Raw genomic sequence first — 13,685 nt, forward strand, 5'->3', positions numbered from 1 at the left:
CAACTTCTTTCAATATTTGGTAACTTCTCTGGTTATAAAGTTAATCAGTCTAAATCATGTCTTCTTTTATTGAATAAGGTTGATAGTCAACGACCAGCTGTTACTCAATTTAACATAGTAGACTCTTTCACCTATTTAGGAATTAAAATCAAAGCTAATGTAGATGATATATCTTCAGAAAATTACCAACCCCTTTTAAACAATATCTCCAAATTCATTGACAGATGGAATAGTTTACCCGTATCGCTAATTGGACGGATAAACGCAATAAAAATGAGCATATTACCTAAAATACTATACTTCTAATCTACAGTGGTATTATTGGGCAGCGCAATTGAGGTCTACTTTATACTATTTTTCTCCTGAACCACGTCCATCTTGGTTGGACATCGAATCTTTCTTTATAAAGTCAAAATTACCTTTTAATCTTTATCTTTATTCGACTGATTTCAAAATTCTCCAAAAATGTAAAGTTAGTGTATCTCTTAATCCTATTCTCATTAATACAATTAAAGTCTGCTGTGATGTTCATAATTATTTAGGTCGGACAAACACTTTATCATGTTTTACTCCAATATGGGGAAATGAAAGCTTTAAACCAGCTAGATCAGACTTTGGATTTAAGCTATGGTATGATAAAGGACTGCAAAAAATCGAGGATTTTTATATAGGAAACGACTTAATGTCCTTTGCAGATATTGTGGCACAATTTGATATTCCTAAAACACATTTCTTTAAATTTCTTCAATTTAGGAGCTATGTTTCTTCACACCAAGGTACAAATCTTACAAAACCCATTAAGACACCTCATGAAATTTTATTGTCAAGGTCACCACAATCTAAAGGCTTAATATCAATGTTTTATAAATTATTTGAGTCATACTCTAAAGAATCTTCCGAATCCAAACTGATCTCCTGGAGAGAAGACTTTCTTAACATTTCCTTAGATACATGGGAAAAAATATGTATAAAAGCTCAAGCACAAACTATTAACAGCAACCTTAAATTAATACAGTACAACTGGATTATGAGAACGTATTTTACTCCAGTTAGGCTAAACAAAATTTGTCAGAACACTCCTGACACATGCATTAAATGCACATCTGATAAAGGCACCCTTTTGCACTGCATGTGGGGTTGTCCTAAGGTGCAGGAGTTTTGGAAAGAGGTAGTTTTACTAATTTCTCAGATGCTATCTGTTAATCTTCCAATGAATCCAGAAATTTTTATTCTGGGAATTTTTCCTGATAATATTGTACATTGTATAGCACTTGTAAACTTATTGACATGTGTATACTTCAAGCAAAGCGTTTAATATCTATGTATTGGAAAAAAGTGGAAAGGCCATCTATTGTACAATGGATCAATAATATGTCCTTTTGTTTGTCAATGGAAAAGATTACATATATTTTAAAAGGGAAATTGTCCTTATTTGAGAAGATTTGGAAACCTTTTACATCCTTTATTTCAAATTCCAGTCTTAGTAATATAATGAGTGAGGTTGAAAGAGATAAAATATCTTGATTCTTAGCCTATTCCCACCTATATTTCATAACTGTCAAACTTTTAGTCATTTAATGTTTTATTGTTTTTCCTCAAATACCCCTTATTTAATATAATGATTGCTTCTTGTATGACTATTTTCAACTCTTCTTATTCTGTAGCTATCTAAACTGACCTGTGACACTTTTTTTTATTTTTCTTTTTATTATTATTTTTATTTTTTTAATTTTTTAATATATATAATTTCAATATTTTTTATGTATGTTTTTTTTTCCCTTTGTTTATTCTATTGTTATTATATAAAAAGAGATCTAACTATTTTATTGTATTATATTGTTGTAATATATTGCCATATTTTGTTACATCTCAATAAACAAATTGTTCAAAAAAAAAAAAAATTTGTTCACATGTTACCTTTATTTTACCAGGTAGGCCGAATGAGAACAAATTCTCATTTACAACGGCGACCTGGCCAAGATAAGGCAAAACATGTGCAAGACAACATAGTGTTACATAATAAATACACAGAACACAGGAGTGCAAATTTATAAAATTACAGTAAAACACAAGAAGGCAATACCGGGTATCAAAAAACAGGATAAGATATATGTGTTTCTGTTAAGCAACATAATTAAGACATATTAGGACATAGCAAAAATATTTTAAGATTAAAAAACAAATAAATAATTTTACTGAATATATAAGGTGTATCTTATTAAAAATCTATCTAACCGATATATCATTTAAGTGCATGGATTGTATGACCACAATTATGGAAAGGAGCATTTAAAGAATATATATATATATATATATATATATATATATATATATATATATATATATATATATATATATATATATATATATATATATATATATATATATCTGAGCAATAATAATAATACAAGAAACTCAGCAGGTATGACAATATTGCATGTGAAAAAAGTCCTCTATGCAATGCAGACATAGCATAAAGGAGAGAAGAATTGAAGACAATTAACAAGTACAAAGATCGGTCAGATGTTCAAAAAGGAGTAGTTTAAAAGCAACTGGTGATATGAGTGTTTCAAGTTTTAAGGTTTTTTGTAATCCATTCCAGTCATTGGCGGCTGCAAACTGGAAGGATTGGCGGCCGAATGTTGTGCAGACATGGCAATACATTTATTGAATTGAATTGAATTAAACATTTTCATTGAAACCATCACCTCCCCAGAAATCTCCCAGTCAACCTTTTGGGAGACTCTCTAGGCCTATCTTCGAGGCCAAATAACTAAATACTCGTCTAGGACAAAAAAGGCAAGATTTAAGGACATCTTGCAAGCCATTGCAGAGATTGATAACCATTACTCCTCCTCTCTGTCTCCAACACTTTTCAAAGAGATACTGCGATTACAGACAGAATACGACTTGCTCTCCACAGATAAGGCCGTTTATTTACTCAAAGCACAGTTTATAGTTCAGGTGATAAGGCTGGCAGGTTACTTGCCCAACAAGCTCATCAAGCCCAATCATCTTACCTTATACCTAAGATGTATAGTCAATCAGGGGAGATTGTGACAGACTATTTGGAAATTAATGACACCTTCAAACAATACTATAGTAAGTGATATAGCTCTGAACATGATGGTAGCTTATCTCAGCTCAACCACTTCTTTGATAAACTTCACTTTCCTTCTGTTCCAGTTGGACACGATTCATTACTGGGAGGAGCAATATCTAAATCAGAGATTCTAAAAGCTTTCAATTTCTTGAAAGGCAACAAGACACCTGGTCCAGATGGGTATTCCTCCGAATTTAATAAAAAAAATAATAATTGCACCCACGCTATGCCCGCTGATCCAAGCCATGTTTAATGAATCCCTGTCATCCAGACAGCTCCCACAAACCTTACGACAAGCCGCAATCACGCTTCTACCAAAAGATGGAAGAAATCCATTTCAGTACTCCTCCTATTGCCCAATCTCCCTGCTGAATGTGGATTATAAAATTGTATCCACGGTCCTGGTAGCTAGATTGGAGACAGTTATCCAACAAATTATCGCAGCAGACCAAACAGGGTTTATCCTAAATAGGCACTCTAGCTCAAATTTTAGTAGACTTTTTAATATGGCTTATTCCCCTCCATCTTGCTCCCTGGAAATGGTTATATCTCTCGACGCTGAAAAAGCATTCGACCGAGTTGAATGGCAATACTTGTTCACAATCTTAAAAAAAAAATTCGGTTTTGGAGACACCTTAATCTCCTGGATAAAGCTCCTTTACTCTCATCCAACAGCCACAGTAATTACTAATGGACAGCAATCATAGTTTTCCTCTCTTGGCAGAGGCACACATCAAGGCTGCAGTCTGTCTCCACTGCTTTTTGCCATTGAACCTCTGGCCATTGCTCTTTGACAATCTGAGGACTTCCAGGGCACAGAGCATTGGGGCTCTACTGTACACACAAATTATCCCTATATGCAGACAACATTCTTTTGTATGTTTTAGACCCTCTAAATTCTGTTCCCTCCATTCTCAATATCCTAAATAATTTCGGAAACCTCTCTGGCTATAAAATCAATTTTGGAAAAAGCGAGATGTTCCCTCTCAATCAGGCAGCCACTTCAATCCCTGCATCACATTTTCCATTTAGAATCGTCAATAAGAGCTTTAAATATCTTGTGGTAGAGATTACTCCTTGCTTTTTAGATTTTGTTTGAAAAATGTAAAAAAAGTGTATTTTCACAAAAAAAAGAGTCTTACATAGGGTGACCACTAGTCCCGCGTAGCGTGTGCACGCATAATCAATGCTTGCTCAAAAAAAGTTAGTCGCTCATCTATATCTGGAGTCATCAACCTGTCAATCGCGATCGACTAAATCTTGGAAGCATTTTAAGTCGATCGCAAAGATTTTCCAAAATCTGAGAAAAAAAGGTGCGAGCCTCCGTTGCGAGTTGGGAGGTGCAAGCCTCCACTGACTGCACGCGCACCTCCCGAAACAGACGAGACATTTATACTTGACGCAACTGTTTTAGACTGAAAACCAGACCATACAACTGATTTAGACGCAGGTGCCTGTGTGATGAGATATACTGAGATATATATTTGCACATTCTGGCTTCCCAAACATTAAAAAAAACAAAAAAACCTGGACAAATCATTCACTCTTGTTCAACGCGAATGCTGTATATCAGCAGTAATTTATTCTTAAAGTGAATAAATTGTAATGGAAAATAAATAAAATTAAATAGCTGAAGTAAATCGTAAGTGGAAGTGCATTTGTCGATTCTGTCATAAGCATACAGTACATCAGCAGTTACACATGTTCAGGGGAATATGGCATTATTAAAGCTGCAGTAGGGAACTTTTGACGCTTTAGCGGTTAATAAACAGAACTGCTTGCGTCTTGCGGAAGAACATTGTAGCCGGAGCTACTTCTCTCTGTTTATGTCTATGAAGAATCACAAAGGTACTGGGTTACTCCGCCGCGGTACCCCCGAAGCAATCTAAAATAGTCTGAATATAAACACTTATTATAGGTGCACCCTAGTGATTCAGGACAAGCTAAAAACACGGTTTGGAAAATTGATTCATCGTGTACTCGCTTATTATGTTTATTTTTCTACATTTTGAACACAAACAAAGTTACGGACCGCAGCTCTGATTGGTTGATTTCTTACCGGGAGTGGATGACTTTCTGCAAATGGCAATAGGACACTGGGAGGAGCCAGAGGAGCTTGATTTTTTTCACAGATTATCTGTCTCATATTCTACTGTCAGGACATAATGACAGGTTTAATAAATATGTAAAAAATATTTTTTAACAAAAGTTCCCTACAGCACCTTTAATATACCATGTAAGGTGGTATGTGCTAGAAATGGGTAAGCCACTACCAGTGAGTCTGCCCATGGGGTGGGGGCACCACCGCGCAAGGCAGTGTCCCACATTGTCCCTCAGAAACACACCCCTTGTCCCCCCTTGGGCTTATTAGCAGGTGGTCACCATCTTACAGTTCATACCCTAAAATGGTTCAACAGTGCAGCAATCCATGCCTAATAGTCCCAAGTGTCCACCTGAGTATGTACAATCCAGAAAATGTGTTATTCCAAAGTCCAAGTGGAAAATAGGCCGGGTTGGTAAGTAAATCCACAATATGTTCCTACATAACACAAGCAATAAACTAATAGCAACCTGCCTCCTGGGTGAGCTGCCAGGCTTTCTTCTAAGGCCAAACTGTTCCTTTATATGGAGAGGCTACTTCCTGCTACTGGTCATGTGATCGCTCACATGGCAGGAGAGTCTCAGTTTTTAAAGACAAACACACATGTTTAAAAGGAGTTAAAATGTAGAAGGAAACATGTAATACCAATTAAAACTCTGATACACCAATATACTGCTTTATACAGAGTGGTAAAACTTGTCCCTTATGTGGCCCTTTCACATAGACTCCTCCCACAGCCTACGGCGTGTGAGGGAAAGAAATTTGCCACACTTATAGTCCATATTGTAGGTTACCCCTCCCGTATGCAAAAAAATAAAAATAAAATTGTCTTGGAAATAAATTATGTTGAAGCAGGCCTTCCCACCAAGGCACACGGTAAATGGAGGAGGCATAGGAGACACTGAAGAGAGGATGGATGGTCACCAGGTGGCTTCCATAACCCTCAAGAGAGTTTTTACCCTTCCATGAAGTTTTTCGGAGGTTTGAGGATGGAAGCGATGTAATAGCAGAGGCACCAGTGCTCCAGGAATGACGGGTAGCATCTGTATCCAGATCAGAGGGTCACTGCAGTCACCCGGATCCAGTACGTATCCAGACCAGACTAGAAAGGACCTCTACAGCCCTGAAAGACAGCGGAGACCAGGACAACTAGAGCCCAGATACAGATCCCCTGTAAAGACCTTGTCTCAGAGGAGCACCAGGACAAGACCACAGGAAACAGATGATTCTTCTGCACAATCTGACTTTGCTGCAGCCTGGAATTGAACTACTGGTTTCGTCTGGTCAGAGGAGAACTGGTTTCTCCCAAGGTTTTTTCTCCATTCTGTCACCGATGGAGTTTTGGTTCCTTGCCGCTGTCGCCTCTGGCTTGCTTAGTTGGGGTCACTTCATCTACAGCGATATCATTGACTTGATTGCAAATAAATGCACAGACACTATTTAACTGAACAGAGATGACATCACTGAATTCAATGACGAACTGCCTTTAACTATCATTTTACATTAGTTGTCACATTGGTTGATATTTTTTTTTAATTATTAATGAGTGCAAATTGTTTGCCCCTCTTGTCTTCAGAAAGATAAGGAAATGGAATTCATGAACCATATTTAATATCCCGACACAATCATGCCTAACTCGCATGGTCCTTTATTAGAGCAGCAATTAACTTGCATTTTAACCAAATAAAAAGGTACTCATCTTTCATATTCCTTTAAACAATGTTTTCTTCAAGTAAAATAAATTAACAGTTCACAGTTGATCAGTTAAATGTCCATTTTCGCCAATAAATCAAGTTATGCACGCTGTATGGAACACCGTTAACCCCTATCATCGTTTCTCAAAAACTATTGGTCCTGAGGACTTCCATCAAAGTGTGAACTGTATAATAGGTTTTCCCCCAGAGAATGAGCACACAAACATGCTTGTCTGTCTTTCAACAACGGAGAAGTGGTCTCTGACATGCGGTGAATAGTGAAAGTGTACGGAACATGGTTAGTCCACGGTTGCATCCGAAAACTGGAAAATGCTGCTTTCGGAGGACGCATTACAAGGTAGGAAGGCATCAAGGAACATCCAAATTCAATGTTAGCTTCAGTTCCTGTCTGCTGAGATGCCTTTGTCTTGCCGGTTTTTGAAGGCAGCATAGATGTATGCTTCGTTGCCTTGGATAGCCAGTTGCAGTTGGTGGTCAGTTTGTGTGTAAATGTAAATTTTCTTTTCAACATTTTCCACTTTTGATGTAATTTCTAGCGAGTAATTACTATTGCAGTAATGAAATATCTACTTATCACCAAAGCTCTCTATATTTTGCTGTAAGGCAGAGTGGTGTAAAGTGAGGAAAATTGTACATTTGCTCCCCTCTAAGCAAGCTAAAATTATATATTAGTAAAATTTACACATTCACCATTAATTCAGAATATATCATGGTAATGGAAATTATCAGAATGTATTCAGGATTAAAGGCAGGGAAAATATGATTGTTGTGAATGTGATTGTGTCTCACTTTACCCCAGCTTAGGGGTAAACTGAAATAGAACAGAAAAATCAAGGGGGTAAAGTGAACCAGCTGGGGGTAAACTGATCAACTTTCTTTTTCCACTCTGACACACCATAACTCATTGTAATCCTAGAATCCTTGAAAACCACACATTCCTGAACTGATGTCGGACAAGTAACAGAATCAAGGGGATTGGTCAATTAAGCAGACTCTGAACAAAATCAAATAGAACATTTGCTTATATAATTCAAAAAATTCAAATGACAGATAGAACCAGTTAGATTAGAACACAGTCTGGGGTCAGAACATAGGACCCTTAGAGCCAGCTAGTGTCTGGGGGCCAGAGCAAAGGACAATCAGACCCAGCTAGAAAATCAGCCTACTGTCATACTTTACAATAAGGACAGCCCTGAAGGTTACAGGGAAAGATGAGGAGTTGCTCTCTCCGTGTGGTTCCTCCAGGCTTTTAAGGTTCAATTCAAGTTAATTTGTATAACGCTTTTTATGATAAACCATTGCAAAGCAACTTTACAGAAAATTAAGTTTCTACAATATTAAGTTGTAGCTTATCAGTGGTGACTGTCATGTTGTTATGTGCATATGAAAGGAATTTTCAAAAAAATTAATACAAGACGTAGTCAACCAGACGATGAACACTATTAACAGCAATTATAATGTGATTGCATAGTAAGTAGCAATATTTGTTAGTTCTGTTTGTTGATTCAGGGTTAGCATCATCTGAGGTTTTCTGAGGGTCGGCATCATCTCTTCTCAGGTGTTCTGGATCCAGACTGTTCCTGGTGTATTGCCTTGGCATGATGGCATTTCTACAATGTTTATGACATTAAAAATAAAACATATGTAATGTAATATTTCATTAAAATATGTTTAATACTAAACTTAACAAATGTCTCATGTCTCACTTTACCCACCAGCACATTTTTAGAAAAAAACGAAAAAACAAGCACTCTTAGCAATTCAGGCTAATCTTCAGCTAGCATCATCACATGGTTTTATATGTTGGTAGTTCATCAACATGTATAAGTTTTTATACCTGGAACAATTTACTTTGACACAACAGTTAAGTTGACATAAAGAAAATTTAGTTTTACATGCTAAAAAAATATATTTTTGTGAAAAAAAAAAAAAAAAAATATATATATATATATATATATATATATATATATATATATATATATATATATATATATATATATATATATATATATATATATGCTTACCACAGCAGCATGAGGTCCTCTCCTTCAGGACCGTTTGTTGGCTCGAAAATCCAAGGCCAGCCCATTTTCCACTGCAGCAGAGCTCCACAAGACCTGGTCACGTGAAGTCCCTGTGTCAACCAGAAAGGTTTGTCGGATTCTGTCTCGGAATGGCCTCCATGGTCGAATCAGTGCCCAGAAGCCAGCACTAAACAAAAGACAATTGAAAAACCATGTGGCATTTGCCAAGTCCCACAGCCTGCTAAAAGGATGGAAGCTGGAAAAGTGGCAGAAGGTGGATTTTTCAGAATAATCTTCTGTTGAATTACACCACAGTCGCCGCAAATATTGCAGGAGATCTACACGAGACCGCATGGATCCTAGATTCACCCAGAAAACAGTGAAGTTTGGTGGCGGAAAAATCATGGCCTGGGGTTACATTCAGCATGGGGTTGTGCAAGAGATCTGCAGGGTGGAAGGCAACATCAACAGTCTAAAATACCAAGAAATCTTAGCTACCTCTTATGTTCCCAACCATAAAAGAGGCCAAATTCTGCAGCAGGATGGTGCTCCATCGCATACTTCCATCTCCACATCAGTTCCTCAAGGTGAAGAAGATCAAGATGCTCCAGGATTGGCCAGCCCACTGCCCAGTCACCAGACATGAACTTCATTGAGCATATGTGGGGTGGGATGAAAGAGGAAGCATGGAAGACGAAACCAAAGAATATTGATGAACTTTGGGAGGCATGCAAGACTACATGGATGCAGTCCTTCAAGCTCATTAAGTCATACAAGATATTAAATTTGGATCTCACAGCAGCACTACTTCATTTGCTGACATAATTTTGTATTTGCAGTAAATTTGTTCAATTTCTCTATAGGCGACAAAACTTTTGTCTTGCCAAAATTTGACTTTTCTGTCTTGATTAAATGATAAATCTTTTTTCAGTGAAACTAATTTATTTCAGTGCATTAAACATAATTTTGGAGGCTTTTAGCTTATCATATGAGCTATTTCTAACACCAATTGATTAATTAAAAGTCAGGTTAATAGCAGGTGTTTCTACAAAATAGATAAGTGACAAGACTTTTGTCAGGGACTGTATTGTATGATTCTTAATTCTTAATGACACTTAATTTCCCACTTTAACTTTAAATGATCTTTTAGTAAAAAACTGTTGTATTTAATTAAACATCCTTCCACTGTTATCACACTCTTTTAGGACAAATGTCTTAACTATATCATTACTAAATTTTATTAATGCATCCATTATTGACCTTCCCTTTCTAAAACCACACTGATATTGACTTATCATATTATGTTCTAGATGAAATTATAATCCATATACTATAATTTTTTCTCCACCAAGATTGGATGTTAAAGCTATTTACCATTTATTTGCTTGTATTGTCTTATTCTAACATCTATTCTGCAATATACTGGATAATGTTCACTTCCCATAGGGTTTTCTATTATATTCCATTCACATCTATTTTATATTTTACCATGTTCTACCATGTTCCCTATCTTATCTAAGAACATTATATTGTTTAATTAAAAAATCATATTTTGGTTGCAACCATGTTTCCTGTAGACATATTATATCTGTTTATTAATTTCATCACTTACGTACTTCTTCAATTCTTGTCCATTAGCATAAATACTCCTGATGTTTCATTGTAAAATGCTTATTATAATTTATCCACTCAGAGATGCTTCTTCATTTCTTGACTGCATTAGTAGTTTATGAATGCTTTCCTCCGATACATCCTTAATGTTTATAAATTCTGCTGCTGACTCTACTATAGTCTTTAATCTGTCAGAACGTTTCTTTTGGTTACTAGTAATATTGATTATCTTCACCATAAATGGCAGGAATTTTTCCTTTTCCACTAACATTATCTTGTCTGACATTAAACATTCATGTGAACATTTTGTTGATTCTTTGATGTTCTCTTTTACTGGATCTGTATATAGTTTTCTTGGTAATTCTTCTGCTATGTTACTTTGTTCTTTATCTCTCCTTTTTTTGCACTCTTTCACAGCGTCTGTGTACGTGGTTTTATTATCTATCTTATATCTCTGAATTTACTTTCACAGCCTCTGTTGTTACAGCATTTCCTAGTCATTGCATTACATTGTTTATATTCATGCTCTTCCTCGCATCTCTGTTTTCCTCTGCAGACTGCTGCTACATGTCCTATCTTTTGACATCTGTAGCATCTCACAGGAGGCGGATTATATTCTCTTACTTGATAACTCATCATGCCCAGTATAACCCGATTGGGAATTGTATAACGGAAATGTATCATTACACTGTAACTGTCCTGTTTTTTGTTGTCTCTATTTGATACTAGCCATTTGACATCTTGTACGATTCCACCTTTTAAGTTTGCTTTAATTTCTTGATTTGTTACTGACGTTGGAACCTCTGAGATTATGCCTGTTTCCATTGATTTTCTCTAAATTTTGTCATTATTTTTCCTCCATTTAATGTTTTACATTTCATTATTTAGTTTAGCTGTTTTGGGCTGTTAGCGAACACTATTACTTTACCTCCTTGTAAACATTTTGCATTTTTAACTGCACCAAAACTCTTCTCTATGGCTTCTGATAGTTTTATTGGATGCAGGTGTCCCCTTTCTTTGTTTTCAAACTCTAAAATCGCTTTGAATTGCATTTCTTCTTTTCTTTGTACACTTGACTCTTCAGCCCTAAGTCACTTCTTTATCCTTATCTCACTATTGTTCTTTTTGGTGACGAACTGTTTGAACCTTTTCTCTTTGTATTACCGTATTTTTCGGACTATAAGTCGCATCAGTCCAAAAATACGTCATGATGAGGAAAAAAAAACATATATTAGTTGCACTTGACTATAAGTCGCATTTATTTAGAACTAAGAACCAAGAGAAAACATTACCGTCTCCAGCCGCTAGAGGGCGCTCTATGTGTTCAGTGTAGGCTACAGGAGAACTGAGTAGCATAGAGCGCCCTCTGGCGGCTGGAGACGGTAATGTTTTCTATTGGTTCATTTCTCTTGGTTCATGTCAAATTAATTTTGATAAATAAGTATGGCGTGCGGCCCGGTCCAAAAATAAGGCTACTGACTTGTCGCGGGAATTCACCATACAGTTGCCAGTAGCCACTGAGTTTACCACTGACAGGCTGACGGTGCATCAGTATTGTGAATGAAGAGATGTCGTCACGACACAGCGCCCCGCCCCCAGAGACCGCGTCTCCTCCCCTTTCCGCCATTTTGGGAGGATACCCGCCAGCACATTTCATTGTTTACAGTGGTAGTAGAGGAGGTTGTCGCACTATTCTAGAATGCCTGGAAAACACTGCTGTGTAAAAAACTGCTCCAGTGTCTCACACGATTGTCGTGGAAACCATAGGAACCATTTGTTACAGTTTTTTCGTTTCCCTACATGGAAAAAGCATTTCATTTGAACTGAATGCCATCACTGTTTGATCCAGAACTGCAGTAGGTTACAGCAAAAACAAACTTCGTTATTTTACTGTTATTATTATTATTATATTATTAATCTGCTTTGATACAATCTGGATTGTAAAAAGCACTATATAATTAAAAGTGACTTGACTTGACAAAAGGTGAAACAACTTACCTTTGCCAGTACAACAGTGCTTTCACAGTTTGGGGGCTTGTAGATGACCAAGTCGCGCACCCAGCCGCAGCAGAATGTCTCGTAACATTTCAAGGATTTCAGGCTTTTGAATTCTAGCATAGTGTAATAACTGATGCCAAAAACCAAGTGATTAACTATTTCCATTTCCAAGCTAAGCCAAAAAAAAAAAAAAAAGGCACAGATTAGGTCGACACTCATAAAGAAGAAGAGACTTTATAAAGAGACTTAAAAAGAGTGTGACTTATAGTCCGGAAAATACGGTATATCTTCCTCGTCTTCTTCTGCCCACTCTTTTACCATCCAAACTATTATCCATGTTTGTTTGTTTGTTTGTTTGTTTAAAGTAATAGTTCCAATTTATATTTTATTTGAATCTTTCTTAATTATAGAAGTTCGACTTGCTGTTTTCGTAAATGCCGCCTTTCCACCTCCGACATGGGAGCAAGGGGCAAGGAACTCGACCGGAAGTTGAGGTCGGGTGGGGGCTGCCATCTTTTAGCAGAACTTCACTTGCGTTAGCATTCCCATTGACTCCCATTCATTTTGGCGTCACTTTGACAGCGAATAACTTTACATCTGAGGCGTTTAAAGACTCGGTTTGTCCATTATTTATTTCTAAAGATACACGACAATGTATAAAGGGCTCCATTACCTTCTATGTTACATTATGGCCCCGTACAAACAGTTTTTGTAAAAATAGGCTAACGATTGCGTCATAACCACTCGGCTCTCTGTCGCATTACCGTACAGACAGGAGGAGAAGCTCGCAGGTAATTAACTTAATATGGCGTACTGGCGTTACATTTTAAAATACTATACAAAATAATTAATCAGAATACTTACTGCTGCTCACTCACGCCAAAAAACTCTCCGCTCAAGCTCGCCGTCTCTGCAAGATTAACGATGGCAGTTTTCACGCACAGCCACTTAGAAGATTTACATCTGGCAGACAGGTTGCTGACGTCGTCAAGCTTCGTTTGAGTCTGCGCGGCAGAAACGGAAATGCTAAAAAACGCTAAAACTTGAAGTTCCAATGGGGTAAAAAATTGAGTTCCAATGGGGTCGCTGTGTCCATTTCTTTTACTGTCTATGCATGGGAGGGACTTGAAAAA

This window comes from Carassius auratus, chromosome 8 (assembly GCF_003368295.1).
Source record: "Carassius auratus strain Wakin chromosome 8, ASM336829v1, whole genome shotgun sequence".
Lineage (NCBI taxonomy): Eukaryota > Metazoa > Chordata > Actinopteri > Cypriniformes > Cyprinidae > Carassius > Carassius auratus.